Source organism: Chanodichthys erythropterus, chromosome 14 (genome assembly GCF_024489055.1).
Source record: "Chanodichthys erythropterus isolate Z2021 chromosome 14, ASM2448905v1, whole genome shotgun sequence".
Classification (NCBI taxonomy): Eukaryota; Metazoa; Chordata; class Actinopteri; order Cypriniformes; family Xenocyprididae; genus Chanodichthys; species Chanodichthys erythropterus.
The window spans coordinates 47,313,011-47,336,718 of record NC_090234.1 but is presented as its reverse complement, the minus strand read 5'-3'; positions in this window follow the sequence as shown (position 1 = coordinate 47,336,718).

Below are 23,708 nucleotides of genomic sequence, written 5' to 3'. Positions count from 1 at the left end.
GCAACATGTTAGTTATGCACTGTTTAACTGCATTGTAACTTACGCTGTGCGTAAGTTAAGTATTGTAAACTATTAATGTAACATATGTACCGTTGCATTGCAATGCATACAAAAAAGAAACATGTTGTGCATTTTATACAAAAACTAACGTGTTCTTCATCTATTGAAGAGATAACATATAACAGGTGCTTTTTGCACTGTATTCCTTACAAGCACGAACTCTTTGTGCACTGAACAGAAAACAAATCACATATGCCGTTGCATTTCAATAAATACAAGAACTAACTTTTTCATTGCATTGTATGCAATGTTTTACTGGTGTTATGCATAGAAGAAATTTAATATAAGAAATGTGCTTATTGCATTGCAATGAATACAAAAACTAACAACAAATGAAAGAACTAACATGAGTTGAAGAGATTAACACATAACATGCGCATTTGCATTGCAACTTAATCCGTTACGCAGTGAAGAGATAACATAACAGCTACTTGTTGCACTGCATTCCTTACAAGAACGAACACTTTCCTTTGAGCACTGAAGAGAATACAAATCAAACAACTGTTTCCTTGTACTGTATACAAAAAGTAACTTACTCCTTATGCATGGAAAAGAAAACACATAAACTTTTTGCATCAAAAACTGTATCAGTGCATTGAATACAATAGTAAATTTTAATTTAAATAGATTAGTTAATTTCGCTGTGCACAGAAGAAATTAATATAACGTGTCGTTGCGTTGCTTCATGTAAGTTATACACTGGTTCCTTGCATTGTATACAAGAACTAACATATTCCTCATGCACTGAAAAGATAACACAGGTGCTTGTGGCACTGCAATGCATACAATAACTAATTCTTTCCTTTTGTGCCAAAAGGAGATAACATGTATCACATATGCTGTTGCATTGTAAATACATCAAGAACTCTTTCCAATGCATTTCATACAATAGTTATCCTATTGCATAGAAGAAATTAATATAACACATGTGCTGTTGCAATGCCACATGTAAGTTGTTTCCTTGCATTGTATACAAGAACGTATTCTTCATCCATTGAATAGATAACATAAAACACGTTGTGTTACAATAAGTTAAATAACTATTCCGTTATGCATTGAAGAGATAACACATAACATGTGCATTGCATTGCAACTTAATCCGTTAGGCAGTGAAGAGATAAACAACCGCTGCTTGTTGAACTGCATTCCGTACAAGAACGAACACTTTCCTTTGTGTGCAATGAAGAGAATACGAGTCAAATGTGCTGTTGCTTTGTAATACATCAAATAACTGTTTCAATCATTGCATACAATAGTGAACTTATTACGCCTTGTATAGAAGAAATTAATAAAACATGTAAGATTTGCACGATTTCATAGCATTGTACACAACTAACGTATTCCTCATGCACTGAAAGAGATAACACACAACTCGATATGTTGCGATGAATGAACTAACTCATCCGTTTTGCTTTGAGAGATAACACATATAACATGTGCATTACATTGCAGTGTTATTCCGTTTTGCAGAGAAGAGGTAACATGACAGGTGCCTGTAGCACTGAGTTGGATACAAAAACTAACTGTTTTCTTTGTGCATTGAAGAGAAAACAAGTCACGTATGCTGTTGCATTGCAATGCATCAACACTATTACGCTGTGCATAGAAGAAATTAATATAACATATGTGCTGTTTGCATTGCAACATGTTAGTTATGCACTGTTTAACTGCATTGTAACTTACGCTATGCGTAAGTTAAGTAATGTAAACTATTAATGTAACATATGTACCGTTGCATTGCAATGCATACAAAAACAAACATGTTGTGCATTTTATACAAAAACTAACGTGTTCTTCATCTATTGAAGAGATAACATATAACAGGTGCTTTTTGCACTGTATTCCTTACAAGAACGAACTCTTTGTGCACTGAACAGAAAACAAATCACATATGCCGTTGCATTGCAATAAATACAAGAACTAACTTTTTCATTGCATTGTATGCAATGTTTTACTTGTGTCATGCATAGAAGAAATTTAATATAAGAAATGTGCTTATTGCATTGCAATGAATACAAAAACTAACAAAAACTGAAAGAACTAACTCATCCGTTACGCAGTGAAGAGATAACATAACAGCTACTTGTTGCACTGCATTCCTTACAAGAACGAACACTTTCCTTTGAGCACTGAAGAGAATACAAATCAAACAACTGTTTCCTTGTACTGTATACAAAAAGTAACTTACTCCTTATGCATGGAAAAGAAAACACATAAACTTTTTGCATCAAAAACTGTATCAGTGCATTGAATACAATAGTAAATTTTAATTTAAATAGATTAGTTAATTTCGCTGTGCACAGAAGAAATTAATATTACGTGTCGTTGCGTTGCTTCATGTAAGTTATACACTGGTTCCTTGCATTGTATACAAGAACTAACATATTCCTCATGCACTGAAAAGATAACACAGGTGCTTGTGGCACTGCAATGCATACAATAACTAATTCTTTCCTTTTGTGCCAAAAGGAGATAACATGTATCACATATGCTGTTGCATTGTAAATACATCAAGAACTCTTTCCAATGCATTTCATACAATAGTTATCCTATTGCATAGAAGAAATTAGTATAACACGTGCTGTTGCAATGCCACATGTAAGTTGTTTCCTTGCATTGTATACAAGAACGTATTCTTCATCCATTGAATAGATAACATAAAACACGTTGTGTTACAATAAGTTAAATAACTATTCCGTTATGCATTGAAGAGATAACACATAACATGTGCATTGCATTGCAACTTAATCCGTTAGGCAGTGAAGAGATAAACAACCGCTGCTTGTTGAACTGCATTCCGTACAAGAACGAACACTTTCCTTTGTGTGCAATGAAGAGAATACGAGTCAAATGTGCTGTTGCTTTGTAATACATCAAATAACTGTTTCAATGCATTGCATACAATAGTGAACTTATTACGCCTTGTATAGAAGAAATTAATAAAACATGTAAGATTTGCACGATTTCATAGCATTGTACACAACTAACGTATTCCTCATGCACTGAAAGAGATAACACACAACTCGATATGTTGCGATGAATGAACTAACTCATCCGTTTTGCTTTGAGAGATAACACATATAACATGTGCATTACATTGCAGTGTTATTCCGTTTTGCAGAGAAGAGGTAACATGACAGGTGCCTGTAGCACTGAGTTGGATACAAAAACTAACTGTTTTCTTTGTGCATTGAAGAGAAAACAAGTCACGTATGCTGTTGCATTGCAATGCATCAACACTATTACGCTGTGCATAGAAGAAATTAATATAACATATGTGCTGTTTGCATTGCAACATGTTAGTTATGCACTGTTTAACTGCATTGTAACTTACGCTATGCGTAAGTTAAGTAATGTAAACTATTAATGTAACATATGTACCGTTGCATTGCAATGCATACAAAAACAAACATGTTGTGCATTTTATACAAAAACTAACGTGTTCTTCATCTATTGAAGAGATAACAGGTGCTTTTTGCACTGTATTCCTTACAAGAACGAACTCTTTGTGCACTGAACAGAAAACAAATCACATATGCCGTTGCATTGCAATAAATACAAGAACTAACTTTTTCATTGCATTGTATGCAATGTTTTACATGTGTCATGCATAGAAGAAATTTAATATAAGAAATGTGCTTATTGCATTGCAATGAATACAAAAACTAACAAAAACTGAAAGAACTAACTCATCCGTTACGCAGTGAAGAGATAATATAACAGCTACTTGTTGCACTGCATTCCTTACAAGAACGAACACTTTCCTTTGAGCACTGAAGAGAATACAAATCAAACAACTGTTTCCTTGTACTGTATGCAAAAAGTAACTTACTCCTTATGCATGGAAAAGAAAACACATAAACTTTTTGCATCAAAAACTGTATCAGTGCATTGAATACAATAGTAAATTTTAATTTAAATAGATTAGTTAATTTCGCTGTGCACAGAAGAAATTAATATAACGTGCCGTTGCGTTGCTTCATGTAAGTTATACACTGGTTCCTTGCATTGTATACAAGAACTAACATATTCCTCATGCACTGAAAAGATAACACAGGTGCTTGTGGCACTGCAATGCATACAATAACTAATTCTTTCCTTTTGTGCCATAAGGAGATAACATGTATCACATATGCTGTTGCATTGTAAATACATCAAGAACTCTTTCCAATGCATTTCATACAATAGTTATCCTATTGCATAGAAGAAATTAATATAACACGTGCTGTTGCAATGCCACATGTAAGTTGTTTCCTTGCATTGTATACAAGAACGTATTCTTCATCCATTGAATAGATAACATAAAACACGTTGTGTTACAATAAGTTAAATAACTATTCCGTTATGCATTGAAGAGATAACACATAACATGTGCATTGCATTGCAACTTAATCCGTTAGGTAGTGAAGAGATAAACAACCGCTGCTTGTTGAACTGCATTCCGTACAAGAACGAACACTTTCCTTTGTGTGCAATGAAGAGAATACGAGTCAAATGTGCTGTTGCTTTGTAATACATCAAATAACTGTTTCAATGCATTGCATACAATAGTGAACTTATTACGCCTTGTATAGAAGAAATTAATAAAACATGTAAGATTTGCACGATTTCATAGCATTGTACACAACTAACGTATTCCTCATGCACTGAAAGAGATAACACACAACTCGATATGTTGCGATGAATGAACTCATCCGTTTTGCTTTGAGAGATAACACATATAACATGTGCATTACATTGCAGTGTTATTCCGTTTTGCAGAGAAGAGGTAACATGACAGGTGCTGTAGCACTGAGTTGGATACAAAAACTAACTGTCTTCTTTGTGCATTGAAGAGAAAACAAGTCACGTATGCTGTTGCATTGCAATGCATCAACACTATTACGCTGTGCATAGAAGAAATTAATATAACATATGTGCTGTTTGCATTGCAACATGTTAGTTATGCACTGTTTAACTGCATTGTAACTTACGCTGTGCGTAAGTAATGTAAACTATTAATGTAACATATGTACCGTTGCATTGCAATGCATACAAAAACAAACATGTTGTGCATTTTATACAAAAACTAACGTGTTCTTCATCTATTGAAGAGATAACATATAACAGGTGCTTTTTGCACTGTATTCCTTACAAGCACCTTATACTTTGTGCACTGAACAGAAAACAAATCACATATGCCGTTGCATTTCAATAAATACAAGAACTAACTTTTTCATTGCATTGTATGCAATGTTTTACTGGTGTTATGCATAGAAGAAATTTAATATAAGAAATGTGCTTATTGCATTGCAATGAATAAAAAAACTAACAAAAAATGAAAGAACTAACATGAGTTGAAGAGATTAACACATAACATGCGCATTTGCATTGCAGTAACTTAATCCGTTACGCAGTGAAGAGATAACATAACAGCTACTTGTTGCACTGCATTTCTTACAAGAACGAACACTTTCCTTTGAGCACTGAAGAGAATACAAATCAAACAACTGTTTCCTTGTACTGTATACAAAAAGTAACTTACTCCTTATGCATGGAAAAGAAAACACATAAACTTTTTGCATCAAAAACTGTATCAGTGCATTGAATACAATAGTAAATTTTAATTTAAATAGATTAGTTAATTTCGCTGTGCACAGAAGAAATTAATATAACGTGCCGTTGCGTTGCTTCATGTAAGTTATACACTGGTTCCTTGCATTGTATACAAGAACTAACATATTCCTCATGCACTGAAAAGATAACACAGGTGCTTGTGGCACTGCAATGCATACAATAACTAATTCTTTCCTTTTGTGCCATAAGGAGATAACATGTATCACATATGCTGTTGCATTGTAAATACATCAAGAACTCTTTCCAATGCATTTCATACAATAGTTATCCTATTGCATAGAAGAAATTAATATAACACGTGCTGTTGCAATGCCACATGTAAGTTGTTTCCTTGCATTGTATACAAGAACGTATTCTTCATCCATTGAATAGATAACATAAAACACTTTGTGTTACAATAAGTTATAAATAACTATTCCGTTATGCATTGAAGAGATAACACATAACATGTGCATTGCATTGCAACTTAATCCGTTAGGGAGTGAAGAGATAAACAACCGCTGCTTGTTGAACTGCATTCCGTACAAGAACGAACACTTTCCTTTGTGTGCAATGAAGAGAATAGGAGTCAAATGTGCTGTTGCTTTGTAATACATCAAATAACTGTTTCAATGCATTGCATACAATAGTGAACTTATTACGCCTTGTATAGAAGAAATTAATAAAACATGTAAGATTTGCACGATTTCATAGCATTGTACACAACTAACGTATTCCTCATGCACTGAAAGAGATAACACACAACTCGATATGTTGCGATGAATGAACTCATCCGTTTTGCTTTGAGAGATAACACATATAACATGTGCATTACATTGCAGTGTTATTCCGTTTTGCAGAGAAGAGGTAACATGACAGGTGCTGTAGCACTGAGTTGGATACAAAAACTAACTGTTTTCTTTGTGCATTGAAGAGAAAACAAGTCACGTATGCTGTTGCATTGCAATGCATCAACACTATTACGCTGTGCATAGAAGAAATTAATATAACATATGTGCTGTTTGCATTGCAACATGTTAGTTATGCACTGTTTAACTGCATTGTAACTTACGTTGTGCGTAAGTAATGTAAACTATTAATGTAACATATGTACCGTTGCATTGCAATGCATACAAAAACAAACATGTTGTGCATTTTATACAAAAACTAACGTGTTCTTCATCTATTGAAGAGATAACATATAACAGGTGCTTTTTGCACTGTATTCCTTACAAGCACGAACTCTTTGTGCACTGAACAGAAAACAAATCACATATGCCGTTGCATTTCAATAAATACAAGAACTAACTTTTTCATTGCATTGTATGCAATGTTTTACTGGTGTTATGCATAGAAGAAATTTAATATAAGAAATGTGCTTATTGCATTGCATTGAATACAAAAAATAACAAAAACTGAAAGAACTAACTCATCCGTTATGCATTGAAGAGATTAACATATAACATGCGCATTGCATTGCAGTAACTTAATCCGTTACGCAGTGAAGATATAACATAACAACTGCTTGTTGCACTGCATTCCTTACAAGAACGGACACTTTCCTTTGAGCACTGAAGAGAACACAAATCAAACAACTGTTTCCTTGCTCTGTATACAAAAAGTAACTTATTCCTCATGCATGGAAAAGAAAACAATACACAAAACACATACACGCGTGTTGCATTGCAATGCATCATGAACTGTATCAGTGCATTGAGTACAATAATTAACTTGAATTTAAAAAGTTAACTATTTAATTTCGCTGGGTAAAGAAATTAATATAACATTATAATCTTGTTTAGTTATGCAATAAATAGGTAACGTATATGTGCTGTTACATTGCAATGCTTAAAAGAATAAATATAAGATATGCGCTTTTTCATTGCATTGTATACAAGGAGTAACTTATTCCGTTGTGTATTCAGATAACACATAAGATATGTGCTTTTGCATTGCATTGTAAACAAGAACTTTTCCGTTATGCAATAAAGACAGAGACAACACAACATTGTCGCTGTTGCATTGCAATGCATCTAAGAACAAACCCATTTCTTGCATTGCAATGCATCTAAGAACAAACCCATTTCTTGCATTGCATCACATACCACGAATCCGCTATACAGTGCAGAAATACACATTATTTAAGTTTCATTGCATTGCATAAGAGAACAGGTTTACTCCGTTATGCATGAAAGACATACTGTTGAACTGCAATTAATACAACAACAGGAAAACAAGAATTAAGGCATATTCCGTTGAACATTAAAGAGATGACGCATAATATTTTTGCGGTTGTTTTGCATTTAGGTCAAATATGCAATACTGTACGACTGACGTGTCATCAGAAGGAGTAAATGAGCTTATATTAAAAGATCATGCCTGAGGACCTATTTGACAGAAATTTGTTCAGTTGGTCAAAATGGGTTCATATGCCTGAAGTAAGATCATATATATATATATATGAGAGAGAGAGAGAGAGAGAGAGAGAGAGAGAGTTTGTATTAAAAATTTATAATCGATGACTCTTCGGACAAAAAATAGACTTTTTTATGGCTGATATAAATTCAGGAGTCAATAAGTATTTATATAAAGTTAATGATCGATGACTAATTTGCCAGAAACATGTTCAGTAGGTCTAATATGGACTTTTCTATGGGAGAAGTAACATCAGAAGCACTCAATAGTTATGTATGAAAAGTTCAAGATCGAGGACTAATTTGCCAGAAATATATTCAGTAGGTCAAACATGGGCTCATATATGCCTGAAGTAAGATCAGACTGAATCAAGGAGTATGTGTTAAAAGTTCAAGATCGAGTACCCTTGGACTAGAAATATGTCAATAATCTATAGTTGACATTTCAACAGAAGGTGTCAATGAGTCAGTATAGAAGGTTCTTGATCGAGGACTAATTTGCCAAAAATATGTTCTGTAGGTCAAACATGCGCTCATGTATGGCTGAAGTAACATCAGAGTGAAGCAACAAGTATGTATAGAAAATTCATGATCGAGGACTTTAAAAGGAGTTTAAAAGGTCTAATATGGACTTATTTTATGGCTGAAATAAAAACAGGAGTCAATAAGTATGTATGTAAAGTTAATGATCATATACTAATTTGCCAGGAATATTGTTCAGTAGTTCTAATATGTGCTCATGAATAGCTGAAGTAACATCAGAAGGAGTAAATGAGCTTCTATACAAAGTTCATTCCTGGGGACAAATTTGCCAGAACTATGTTCAGTAGGTCAAACATGGGTTCAGTTATGGCTGAAGTAACATCAGAAAGAGTCAATAGTACTATATGAAAAGTTCAAGATCGAGTACTCTTTGACCAGAAATATGTCCTTTAGGTCAAATATTCAATACTGTAATGCTGACATGTCATCAGAAGGAGTTAATGCGTTTATATTAAAAGATCATGCCTGAGGACAAATTTGCCAGGAATTTGTTCAGTAGGTCAAAATGGGTTCATATATGCCTGAAGTAATATCAGAGTGAATCAAGGAGTATGTCTTAAAAGTTCAAGATCGAGTACCCTTGGACCAGAAATATGTCTATTTGGTCAAATATTCAATAATCTATAGTTGATATTTCATCGGAAGGTGTCAATGAGTCAGTATAGAAGGTTCTTGATCGAGGACTAATTTGCCAGAAATATGTTCTGTAGGTCAAACATGGGCTCAGTTATGGCTGAAGTAACATCAGAATGAGTCAATAGTAATATATGAAAAGTTCAAGATCGAGTACTCTTTGACCAGAAATATGTCCTTTAGGTCAAATATGCAATTCTGTAAGGCTGACATGTCAACAGAAGGAGTCAGTGAGCTTATATTCATGCCTGAGGACAAACTTGCCAGATATTTGTTCAGTAGGTCAAAATGGGTTCATATATGCCTGAAGTAAGATCAGAGTGAATCAAGGAGTATGTGTTAAAAGTTCAAGATCGAGTACTCTTTGACCAGAAATATGTCCTTTAGGTCAAATATACAATACTTTAAGGCTGACATGTCATCAGAAGGAGTCAATGATCTTATATTAAAAGTTCATGCCTGAGGACAGATTTGCCAGAAATTTATTCAGTAGGTCAAAATGGGTTCATATATGCTTGAAGGAAGATCAGAGTGAATCAATGAGTATGTATTGAAAGTTCAATGTTAAGTATTTTTGGGCCAGAAATATGTTCAATTGGTCAAATATGTACTGTATGGCTGTATGTACTGTATGTACCAGTATGGCTGGTGTTACATCAAAAGGTAGTACTTTTAGGCCACAAACATGCCCATTATGTCTAATATTCAGTACTCTATAGTTGACGTTTCATCAGAAGTTGTCAATGATCAGTATAGAAGGTTCTTGATCAAGGATTAATTTTCCAGAAATATGTTCAGTAGATCTAATATGGACTTCTCTATGGGTGAAGTAATTTCAGAAGCACTTAGTTATGTATTAAAAGTTCAAAATCGAGGACTAATTTGCCAGAAATATGTTCAGTAGGTCAAACATGGGCTCAGGTATGGCTGAAGTAACATCAGAAGGAGTCAATGAGCTTCTATACAAAGTTCATTCCTGAGGACAAGTTTGCCAGAACTATGTTCAGTAGGTCAAACATGGGCTCAGTTAGGGCTGAAGTAACATCAGAAGGAGTCAATAGTAATGTATGAAAAGTTCAAGATCGAGTACTCTTTGACCAGAAATATGTCCTTTAGGTCAAATATTCAATACTGTAATGCTGACATGTCATCAGAAGGAGTTAATGCGTTTATATTAAAAGATCATGCCTGAGGACAAATTTGAAAGGAATTTGTTCAGTAGGTCAAAATGGGTTCATATATGCCTGAAGTAATATCAGAGTGAATCAAGGAGTATGTGTTAAAAGTTCAAGATCGAGTACCCTTGTACCAGAAATATGTCCATTTGGTCAAATATTCAATAATCTATAGTTGACATTTCATCAGAAGATGTCAATGAGTCAGTATAGAAGGTTCTTGATCGAGGACTAATTTGCCAGAAATATGTTCAGTAGATCAAACATGGGCTCAGGTATGGCTGAAGTAACATCAGAAGGAGTGAATAGTAATGTATGAAAAGTTCAAGATCGAGTACTCTTTGACCAGAAATATGTCCTTTAGGTCAAATATTCAATACTGTAATGCTGACATGTCATCAGAAGGAGTTAATGCGTTTATATTAAAAGATCATGCCTGAGGACAAATTTGCCAGAAATTTGTTCAGTAGGTCAAAATGGGTTCATATATGGCTTGAAGGAAGATCAGAGTGAATCAATGAGTATGTTTTGAAAGTTCAATGTGTAGTGAATTCCAGGGCCCAGTTTACGGCCGGGACCCTCTCTCTCTGTAACAGTGGACAAAGGTTTGCTACATTTTGATTGGATCTCAGTGGACTAACACAAACAAACTGTCCAACGCCATCAGATAAAGATGTAAGGACAACATCCAGGCCTCTCTTAGAGGGTAAGAAGACGACCTCTTGTACCAAGCCTGGGAAGGACAAGACTTCTCATTGGTCCACAGGCAGTTATTACCCTTCACCCATCTAAACACTATTTCCTAAAGTTGGCCAGAGACTGCCATAAAAATTCCATGGGACCTTAGCAGAAATGGGTGAAACAGAGAGATCACAAAGATCCATCCGAATCCATTCAAAACTATGTTTGAAAACCTTAGAACTGATGCAAACTACATATCCATTTGATACTTATTCACCAAAATAAGTATTCTCAGTGACAGCCATTTGTAGTGCAACATCTGATACAAATACAGCTATTAATGTACAATTGAATGACATTTCAATCTTTTTCCATCATGTTTAGTCTCTATTTGTTTAGAATATTGCCAAAGTTATTCTGGTGGTGGTTTGGAAAGTGAGAAATGCATTGGTAAACTTTAAAGACACTGTAAAGACTTCCAACTTTGTGCTTTATGCAAATGAGTTCCACAGGGTGGGCCACACTGTGTGTGTCCCCTCTGATGCCAGCAGCCAATCACAGCACTCAAATGGAGAAGCGCCAAAACGCAATCTCCTCCTCATCGGAAAGGGATAAAGGTACCCTTTCTACCGACACCTCCTCGTTCTGAGTCTCCCATCGGGTGAGACATAACAGATATTGTTCTGAGTCCCGGCTTGAGTCCCACTGTTCTGGGTCTTAACTCTGTAAGGAGTGAGACATTAACAGATATACCGTTCTGAGCCTCTGGTCCATCCAGAAGAGACAACAACAGAGACGACCATGTTCTAAGCCTCCAGCTTTTGAGGAAAGAGACGTTAACCAACACTACGTTCAAAGTTTCCATCCAGCGAAACAGTGACGACATCCGCAACAAGTTTAAGCTCAGGAGAGCAAACCTTCACTTCAAGGTACCTTCGTCTGCGTGTTCCAGATTGTTAAGGACCTTCTGCACCTACACCAGGGCCTCATCTGCGTGTTCCAGATTTTAGGACCCTTTGGTGCTCCAGGAGATCAGCATCCCACAGAGCTTCGTGTTCAAGACTGTTGAAACAGATTCTGGCTCCTCTCCCCACTGCATTGTCACCCGGCACAACCAGTGGAAGACGTCACCGTCATCGGACTCGACCAAGTGGAACGTAAATATCACTTAACCAAACCTCTTTCCAGAGACCTTGGCATCGTTGTATTTTATCAGTATATAATTTCCTAATATAGCTGATCTTAGTTAATAACAAATAATCCTTCGTTTATTTGTTTGGTGCATAATAAAGTTCTCCACCTTATTATTTTCAGAGAAACAGTTTATCTTTCCCTAAGATAACATAACTCTTCCATAGCCACACTCAACTTAATCACTTGTATTCTATGTATCTTATGCACTTTATTCCTTTATCATTCATGGTATTCGTTTAGTAGTTGTGTTAGTTATTCTTGTTTATCTTTTTGTTAATAAAATTTATTTTATTACACTTGTGTCTTCCTTGTGCTGATAATACAGAAAAGGCTCTGCAAGTTAGCAATTTCACCAATCTTTCAGATAAATCAGCTAACCACTTTACATTAATTCTAAATTAATGAAAGCCCCTGTAGAGAGTGAAAGACCCTGACTGGTGCCCTGAACTAGGGAAAGGGGGGGGAAAGTGGTTATTTGATGTACTCATAACCACACCTTGAGAGACGTGTGATCCAAAATCACAACGTCAGCGGTGACGTGAGTACCAATCCCTATTTTACTTCGCGTCCTTGGATGGACAAACAAAAAAACACTACAAATGTTAAGTAGCTTTGGGCCAGAAATATGTTCAATAGGTCAAATATGTACTGTATGGCTGTATGTACTGTATGTACCAGTATGGCTGGTGTTACATCAAAAGGTGTCTGTATGTATTTATGAAAACTTCAAGATTGAGTACTTTTAGGCCAGAAACATGCCCATTATGTCTAATATTCAGTACTCTATAGTTGACGTTTCATCAGAAGTTGTCAATGATCAGTATAGAAGGTTCTTGATCAAGGACTAATTCAAACATGGGCTCAGGTATGGCTGAAGTAACATCAGAAGGAGTCAATAGTAATGTATGAAAAGTTCAAGATCGAGTACTCTTTGACCAGAAATATGTCCTTTAGGTCAAATAGGTCAAAAAAATGTTTAAAAGGTCTAATATTGACTTATTTTATGGCTGAAATAAAATCAGGAGGAGTCAATAAGTATGTATGTAAAGTTAATGATCATGGACTAATTTGCCAGAAATATGTACAGTAGGTCTAATATGTGCTCATGAATGGCTGAAGTAACATCAGAAGGAGTCAATGAGCTTCTATACAAAGTTCATTCCTGAGGACAAGTTTGCCAGAACTATGTTCAGTAGGTCAAACATGGGCTCAGTTAGGGCTGAAGTAACATCAGAAGGAGTCAATAGTAATGTATGAAAAGTTCAAGATCGAGTACTCTTTGACCAGAAATATGTCCTTTAGGTCAAATATTCAATACTGTAATGCTGACATGTCATCAGAAGGAGTTAATGCGTTTATATTAAAAGATCATGCCTGAGGAAAAATTTGCCAGGAATTTGTTCAGTAGGTCAGAATGGGTTCATATATGCCTGAAGTAATATCAGAGTGAATCAAGGAGTATGTGTTAAAAGTTCAAGATCGAGTACCCTTGGACAAGAAATATGTCCATTTGGTCAAATATTCAATAATCTATAGTTGACGTTTCATCAGAAGTTGTCAATGAGTCAGTATAGAAGGTTATTGATCGAGGACTAATTTGCCAGAAATATGTTCTGTAGGTCAAACATGGGCTCATGTATGGCTGAAGTAACATCAGAGTGAAGCAACGAGTATGTATAGGAAATTCATGATCGAGGACTCTGGGGAAAAAAAAATGTTTAAAAGGTCTAATATTGACTTATTTTATGGCTGAAATAAAATCAGGAGGAGTCAATAAGTATGTATGTAAAGTTAATGATCATGGACTAATTAACCAGAAATATGTTCAGTTGGTCTAATATGTGCTCATGAATGGCTGAAGTAACATCAGAAGGAGTCAATGAGCTTCTATACAGAGTTCATTCCTGAGGACAAATTTGCCAGAACTATGTTCAGTAAGTCAAACATGGGCTCAGTTATGGCTGAAGTAACATCAGAAGGAGTCAATAGTACTATATGAAAAGTTCAAGATCGAGTACTCTTTGACCAGAAATATGTCCTTTAGGTCAAATATGCAATACTGTAAGGCTGACATGTCATCAGAAGGAGTCAGTGAGCTTATATTCATGCCTGAGGACAAACTTGCCAGAAATTTGTTCAGTAGGTCAAAATGGGTTCATATATGCCTGAAGTGAGATCAGAGTGAATCAAGGAGTATGTGTTAAAAGTTCAAGATGGAGTACCCTTGGACCAGAAATATGTCCATTTGGTCAAATATTCCATAATCTATAGTTGACATTTCATCAGAATGTGTCAATGAGTCAGTATTGAAGGTTCTTGATCAAGGACTGATTTGCCAGAAATATGTTCTGTCTGACCACTGAGTAATTATAGAAAGCTCATGATCAAGTACCCTTGGACCAAAAACATATTGTTTGGTTCAAATTGGACTACTGTCTGTCTGAATTAACATCAGAAGGAGTCAATGAGTCAGTAGAGAAAATTCATGATCGAGAACTAATCTGCCAGAAATATGGTCAGTAGGTCTAATGTGGACTTCTCTATGGGTGAAGTAACATCAGAAGGAGTCAATAGTAATGTATGAAAAGTTCAAGAATGAGTACTCTTTGGCCAGAAATATATCCTTAAGGTCAAATATGCAGTACTCTATAACTGACACTTCATTGGAAGTTGTCAATGAGTCAGTATAGAAAAGTCTTGATCGAGCACTAATTTACCAGAAATATGTTCTGTAGGTCAAATATGGGCTCATGAATGGCTGAAGTAACAACTGAAGGAGTCAATAGAAAAGTTCAAGATTGAGTGCTTTTGGGGCAGAAATATGAAAATTAACTCAAATAAGGAATACTATATTGCTGACATTTCATCATCAGAAGTCATTGAGCTTGTATAAAAAGTTCACGATCGAGGTCTAATTTGCCATAAATATGTTCAGTCGGTCTAATATGAACATCTGTACAGATGATAAGAAGGCTTTAATGAGTATATATATAAAGAGTTCAAGATCGAGTACTCTTTGGCCAGAAATAGGTCCTTTATTTCAAATATGCAATCTGTATGGCTGACGTGTCATCACAGAAGGATTCTATGAGCTTATGTTAAAAGTTCATGCCTAAGGACAAATTTGCCAGAAATTTGTACAGTAGGTCAAATTGGGTTCATATATAGCTTGAAGTAAGATCAGAGTGAATCAATGAGAATGTTTTGAAAGTTCAAGATCGAATAGTTTTGGGCCAGAAATATGTTCAGTAGGTCAAATATTCAATACTCTATAGCTGATGTTTTTTCATCAGGAGGTTTCAGCAAATCAGTATAGAAGGTTCTTGATCGAGGTCTAATTTGCTAGAAACGTTCAGTAGGTCTAATATGAACTTCTGTATGGGAGAAGTAACATCACAAGCAGTCAATAGTAACATATAAATGGTTCAAGATCTTTGGCCTGAAATATGACCTTAATGTCAAATATGCCAGGAATCGACATTTATATTTATATTTCATTGTAAGTAGAAATTGTAAGTAGAAATATATCATTTATATATATATTTCATTGTAAGTAGTCAATGAGTCAGGTTCTTGATTGAGGACTAATTTGCTGGAAATATATTCAGTAGATCAAAATGTGGCTCAAGTAAGATTAGAGTGAATCAATGAGCAAGTATTGAAAGTTCACGATCGAGTGATTTTGGGCCAGAGACATGTTCATTAGATTAACTATGGACTACAGTATGGCTGATAAAAAGTTATATGGCTATATAAAAAGTTCAAGACTGAGTATTTTTCGGCCAGAAATATGTCCATTATAATAAATATGCAATACGACAATAAGAGTCAGTTAGTTTGTATAGAATGTTCATGATCGTGTAGTCTTTGGTCAGAAATATGTCCTTTGTGTCAAAATGCAATACTGTATGGCTGATTTATCAGCAGAAGTAGTCAATGAGTTTATATGAAAAAGTTCATCATAAGGATCAAGTACTCTTGGACCAAAAATATGTTCTTTAGGTCAAATATGGACTGCTAATTTGCCATAAATATATTCAGTATGTCTAATATGGAATTCAGTATTTATTGGTGAAGTATCATCAGGAATCAATAGTAATATATGAAAAGTTCAAGATCGGGTACTTTTTGGCCAGAAATATGTCCTTTAGGTCAAATATGCAATGCTGTCTGTCTGCAGTAACATCAGAAGGAGTCAATAGTTACGTATGAAAAGTTCAAGATCAAGGACTAATTTGCCGGAAATATGTTCTGTAGGTCTAAATATGGACTTCTATGTGTGAAGTAACATCAGGTGTCAATAGAAATGTACAGATAGTTCGAGATCAAGTAGTCTTTCAGTTATTTAAGTTTTTTTTAAGTTTCCTTGCATTGTATACAAAAAATATCTTATTCCTTTATGCACTGAAGAGATTACACATATCATATGTGGTGTTGAGATTAATGAACTAACTCATCTGTTATGCATTGAGATATAACATGTGCACTGCAGTAACTTTCTTTGCGCACTGAAGAGAAAAAAAAAACAAATCTCATATGCTGTTGCAATGCAATAAAGACATGAATTATCTGTTTCATTGCATTGCATACAATAATTAACTTATTTTGTTGTGCTTAGAAGAAATTAATATATGTGCTGTTCCATGCCGATGCATACAAGCACTTACAATGTTTCCTTGCATTGTATACAAAAACTAATGTATTCCTTTATCCAGTGAAAAGATGACACATAACATAACACTGTATTCAAAAACTAACTTATTACTTATGCATTGAACAGATAATAAATAACATATGTGGTGTAGTAATGAATTAACTAACTCATCCGTTATGCTTGTGTATTGTGCACATGTGCATTGCAGTAAGTTTGCAGAAAATACATATCACGACAGATCCATGATGGACTGAGATGCATACAAGAACTAACTCTTTTCTTTGTGCATTGAAGAGAAATCACATATGCTGTTGCATTGCAACGCTTCAACAACTGTCAGAAACTTGCATACAATAGTGAACTTATCATGCCGTGCATAAAAGATTAATGGCATAGAAGATTAATGGCTATTTCATAGCATTGTATACAACTAACGTATTACTCATGCACTGAAAGAGATAACGCACAACACGATATGTTGCGATGAATGAACTAACTCATCCGTTTTGCTTTGAGAGATAACACATATAAACATGTGCATTTACATTGCAGTGTTATTCCGTTTTGCAGAGAAGAGGTAACATGACAGGTGCTTGTAGCACTGAGTTGGATACAAAAACTATTAGTGTAACACATGTACCGTTGCATTGCAATGCATACAAAAACAAACATGTTGTGCATTTTATACAAAAACTAACGTATTCTTCATCTATTGAAGAGATAACATATAACAAGTGTTTTTTGCACTGTATTCCTTACAAGAACGAACTCTTTGTGCACTGAACAGAAAACAAATCACATATGCCTTTGCATTGCAATAAATACAAGAACTAACTTTTTAATTGCATTGTATGCAATGTTTTACTGGTGTTAAGCATAGAAGAAATTTAATATAAGAAATGTGCTTGTTGCATTGCAATGAATACAAAAACTAACAAAAATTGAAAGAACTAACTCATCCGTTATGCATTGAAGAGATTAACACATACAACATGCACATTGCATTGCAGTAACTTAATCCGTTAGGCAGTGAAGAGATAACATAACAGCTGCTTGTTGCACTGCATTCCTTACAAGAACGAACACTTTCCTTTGAGCACTGAAGAGAACACAAATCAAATAACTGTTTCCTTGTACTGTATACAAAAAGTAACTTACTCCTTATGCATGGAAAAGAAAACACATACACTTTTTGCATCAAAAACTGTATCAGTGCATTGAATACAATAGTAAATTTTAATTCAAATAGATTAGTTAATTTCGCTGTGCACAGAAGATATTAATATAACGTGCCGTTGCATTGCTTCATGTAAGTTATACACTGGTTCCTTGCATTGTATACAAGAACTAACATATTCCTCATGCACTGAAAAGATAACTAAGGTGCTTGTGGCACTGCAATGCATACAATAACTAATTCTTTCCTTTTGTGCCATAAGGAGATTAAATGTATCACATATGCTGTTGCATTGTAAATACATCAAGAACTGTTTCCAATGAATTTCATACAATAGTTATCCTATTGCATAGAAGAAATTAATATAACACATGTGCTGTTGCAATGCCACATGTAAGTTGTTTCCTTGCATTGTATACAAGAACGTATTCTTCATCCATTGAATAGATAACATAAAACACGTTGTGTTACAATAAGTTAAATAACTATTCCGTTATGCATTGAAGAGATAACACATAACACGTGCATTGCATTGCAACTTAATCCGTTAGGCAGTGAAGAGATAAACATAACCGCTGCTTGTTGAACTGCATTCCGTACAAGAACGAACACTTTCCTTTGTGTGCAATGAAGACAATGCGAGTCAAATGTGCTGTTGCTTTGTAATACATCAAATAACTGTTTCAATGCATTGCATACAATAGTGAACTTATTACGCCTTGTATAGAAGAAATTAATAAAACATGTAAGTTTGCACTATTTCATAGCATTGTATACAACTAACGTATTACTCATGCACTGAAAGAGATAACGCACAACTCGATATGATGCGATGAATGAACTAACTCATCCGTTTTGCTTTGAGAGATAACACATATAACATGTGCATTACATTGCAGTGTTATTCCGTTTTGCAGAGAAGAGGTGACATGACAGGTGCTTGTAGTACTGAGTTGGATACAAAACTAACTGTTTACTTTGTGCATTGAAGAGAAAACAAGTCACATTTGCTGTTGCATTGCAATGCATCAACACTATTACGCTGTGCATAGAAGAAATTGATATAACATATGTGCTGTTTGCATTGCAGCATGTTAGTTATGCACTGTTTCACTGCATTGTAACTTACGCTGTGCGTAAGTTAAGTATTGTAAACTATTAATGTAACATATGTACCGTTGCATTGCAATGCAAAAACAAACATGTTGTGCATTTTATACAAAAACTAACGTATTCTTCATCTATTGAAGAAATAACATATAACAGGTGCTTTTTGCTATGGCAAGCCGTTTTGACTTTTATTCATTCTCAGGATATGAATTCTTGATATCAACAATTCGGTTTTCACTAGTTAAAATGCTAATTCTTGATATCAGGAATTACATTTCCACTAGTAACAATGGCAATTTTTGATATCAAGAATTACATTTCCACTAGTAAAAAGGTTAATTTTTGATATCAACAATTCAATTTTCACTAGTTAAAATGCTAATTTTTGATATCAAGAATTATTTTCCACTAGTAAAAACTAGAATTCTTGATATCAGCAATTTATATCCTGGGAAAGGCAATAGGCAAGCCGTTTTGACTTTAAATCATTCCCAGGATATGAAATTTTGATATCAACAATTCAGTTTTCACTAGTTAAAATGTTAATTCTTGATATCTGGAATTACATTTCTACGAGTAACAATGACAATTGTTGATATCAACATTTGAATTTCCACTAGTAAAAATGTTAATGCTTGATATAAACAATGATGTCATCACTCGCAGAAATATGTATTCTTGATATCAACTTTTGAATTTCCACTAGTAAAAACTAGAATTCTTGATATCTGTAATTGTATTTTCACTAGTGAAATGTCACCATAGGCTGCCATTCAAATTCAATTGTTGATATCAAGAATTGAGTTCTTACTACAAATACAATTCTTAATAGTAAAAATGCGAATTTTTGATATCAATAATTCATTTGTCACTAGTTGAAATGTCAGTTCTTGATATCAACAATTGAATTGCTACTAGTAACAATGTTCATTTTTGATATCAATAATTTGATTGTCACTAGTGACAATGTTAGTTTTCAATGTTAGATATCATGAATGTGATTGTTAGTAAGAAAGCCATTTTACATATCTGAAATTATTTTGATATCAGGAATGCATTTTCAGATATCAAAAATGAACATTTTTACTAGTAGAAATTCAATTGTTGATATCAAGAACTGACATTTCAACTAGTGACAATTGAATTCTTGATATCAAAAATTTGCATTTTTACTAGTAACAATGCAATTATTGATATCAACAAAGAGTTGATATCTGAAATTGCTCTTGCAACTAGTGAAAATTCAATTACTGATATCTAGAAATGCAATTTTTACAGGTAAGAATAGCTATGGTAATGAGCTAATGAATATTAATGAGATGTGGTTTTCGCATAATCCTCTGTAAGCCAAAGATGGAGGAAGAACATCCGTCCAGAGAAATGGCTCCTTTATTTTTTCGTTTAGTTAATAAAACATAAAAATTATATTATGGCTTGATTTTTTTATTTTATTTTATTTTTTTTGTTAAAAAAAGTAGTTTCATCCTGTTTGTTTTTATTGGCCAAGGGGTCCTTCGTAGAATTAAGGGAAAAAAATGAACAAGGCATTTATGTATCATTTATTTTACCATTGACATGAAGATAAGAAAAATAACCTCATGTCGTTTTTCATGTTTATTTTTGTTTTCATTACACTTTCTAATGCATCAATGGACTATTTTTTTTATTGTTCCATCCATGACATTTACATATGGCTCTAATACAGAATGTGTCGTCATAGTGCCCAAATTCGTGCCGGTGTTTCTCTTTGATTAAAGACCTGTGCATTATAAAACAGTGTAATGAAACGTTATTGGCTACTGAACATTTTTACTGTACATTTTGATGTATTATGTACACCGACACCTTCTCATATGGGATAGCCTAATAATGAGCTGAAATATTTGCACTCTCTGTCCAATGGATGCGTAAATATGGCATGATAGCTACACTGTAATGTGCTAATAAAGTCTTTTTGAACCTCTTTCCTATTCCCGTTGGCCATTTTAATGTCACATTAAATATAACACTGGATAACTCGTCTGATAGTCCAGTTGCATAATATATTTGAATGAAATGTGCATCTGGAATGTCTCTCAATTGTAGTGGGTTTGGAGTGGAAGAGACAATGATTTAATAAGAATGTAATCTTGCCCATCGGGTTGTCAGCCTGTTATTATTATTGTTATTGTCGTTGTTATTGTCGTTTTACTTTATAACTATAATGTTTGCTGAAAACCTAACAACGGTAGTATCATAAAATAACTAGTGAATGCTTTATTCGTAAACTTTTTTTTTCTGTTATGGTAAAGTGCCTCTACTGTTTCATTACATTGTTATCATGAAGTGTTGTTATGGTGATTGTAGTTTACAGAGCTTTTGCCTGCAAAACTACAGAATAGAACGGAATCTTGTATGTTATGTTAAAAGAGATGAATAAAATTGTCTCTTCATTTTAAATGTAGGCCTACAGCAATCATGTCTGGAAACTTGACAAATAATATTTTATTGGGGCATGTAAAAGTGAAAAAACAAAGAAAAAAATGATAGAGAAAAGATTAAGGTTAAAGATTCCTTATCATATGGCCCCCTCTAGTGGCCAACATTAATATCACAGCCTTACTCTTCCAGGTGAAATGGCTGTTTTGAATTTGATTTTACACTCACCACCAGCATCATAAATTCATAAAACTCAGCATGTGTGGTCATTTATTGTTCTCCATGTTTACAAAGTTTTTATAAGTTTGATATACATGTGTTGGTAATGGGCTGTTCATGCTCATACAGTAATGAAAGAACATATATAATATGTATTAATTTAGCGCATTCCCAGTGTCCGTAGCTGCATCCCTTCTTGACCTTACCCTAAAATGGGTGTCTTCTGAGTTAGAAAAAAAGTGCTTCACAGAATTATTTTAAGCATGCAGTTAAGACAATTTGATGCATTCCACATAGGCCTACACAAAAAGTAATTGGCCTAAGATTCATTCTATTTGCCCTATATAAAAATATCATTATTTTATTTGCGATAACCCGGAAGCCTGTTCTCTTCTTGGACGAGTACAGTTTAAATCCGTGGGAACAGACTGCAAAATGTGAAAATAGCTCTAAGTGAAAATAGCAACAGAATCTATTTACACTAAGTGAAAATGGCACCATTTCTTATATGCTACTTACACTAAGTGAAAAAAGCTAAATATTCTATTTGCCTATAAAAAAGTATTCTCTTTGCAATAAGTGCACATAGTAGTCAGATGGTATATTTACAGGCTACTTATAAATGGTGTCAGATAATATTTGTACATTAATGTTGTTGTACATTAAACGGTGCAATAATAACAGACAGGGACATGCAGAGAGTTCCTCAGGGGCAGGGGCTCAAATGTAAAAAAGGGGCAATGTAAAACATATATATATATATAACAGTTGTGCTGCTTAATATTTTTTATAACCTGTGATACTTTTTTTCCAAGATGCTTTGATGAATAAAATGATAGAAAAGAACAGCATAAATTATAGGAATAAATTATATTTAAAAGTATATTAAAATAGAAAACCATCACTGTAAATTGTAATCATCTTTCACTATATTGCTGTTTTTGATCAAATAAATGCAGGAGGAGTTTATTAAGAGACTTTTTTCATAATGCTGCATAATTATCAAAAATGGTAACATAATAAAGTCTTTCTTTTCATGTCACCATTTCACCAGCCTACACTAATAGGCCTGTAGGTGGCACTTGGGCTTCATTAACTATGATAGTTTCATAAAAGAGTAAACGGTGTATCAATATACATAAATACACTAAATGAATTGAGCGGTATACTTCCATTATTGCGAATTTTGGTGCTGCATGGTGCAGTGCGTTGTAGTCAGTTTACATCCATTTTGTCAACGATGCAGTTTGACTTATAAAATGCACAAACCACAGAAATAGGAAGTCTTTTTAATTTCTTAAGTTCGTAAGTTCGACACTTTTCGAATATCTTTATTTTTACATCTTCATTTTTATTGAAGATAAATGCCTTTCCAATCTGATGGATGGGAAAAGGAAGTAGAGCGAGTTCGGCAAAAGGCGGATTCGAACCTCTGTCAGTTTGCGTCAAAACTATTTTTAACGCGCCTTACCAACACTTCGACAAGCCGTTTTGACTTTTATTCATTCCCAGGATATCAATTGTTGATATCAAGAACTGAACTGTTGATATCAGGAATTACATTTCCACTAGTAAAAACTTCATTCTTACTAGTAAGAATGAAGTTGTTACTAGTAAGAATGAAGTTTTTACTAGCAAGAATGAAGTTTTTACTAGTAAGAATTGTATTTCTGATATGTGAAATTGGAATTTCAACTAGTAAGAACTCAATTCTTGATATCAACAATTAAATTTGAATGGCAGCCTATGGTGACATTTCACTAGTGAAAATACAATTACAGATATCAAGAATTCTAGTTTTTACTAGTGGAAATTCAAATGTTGATATCAAGAAT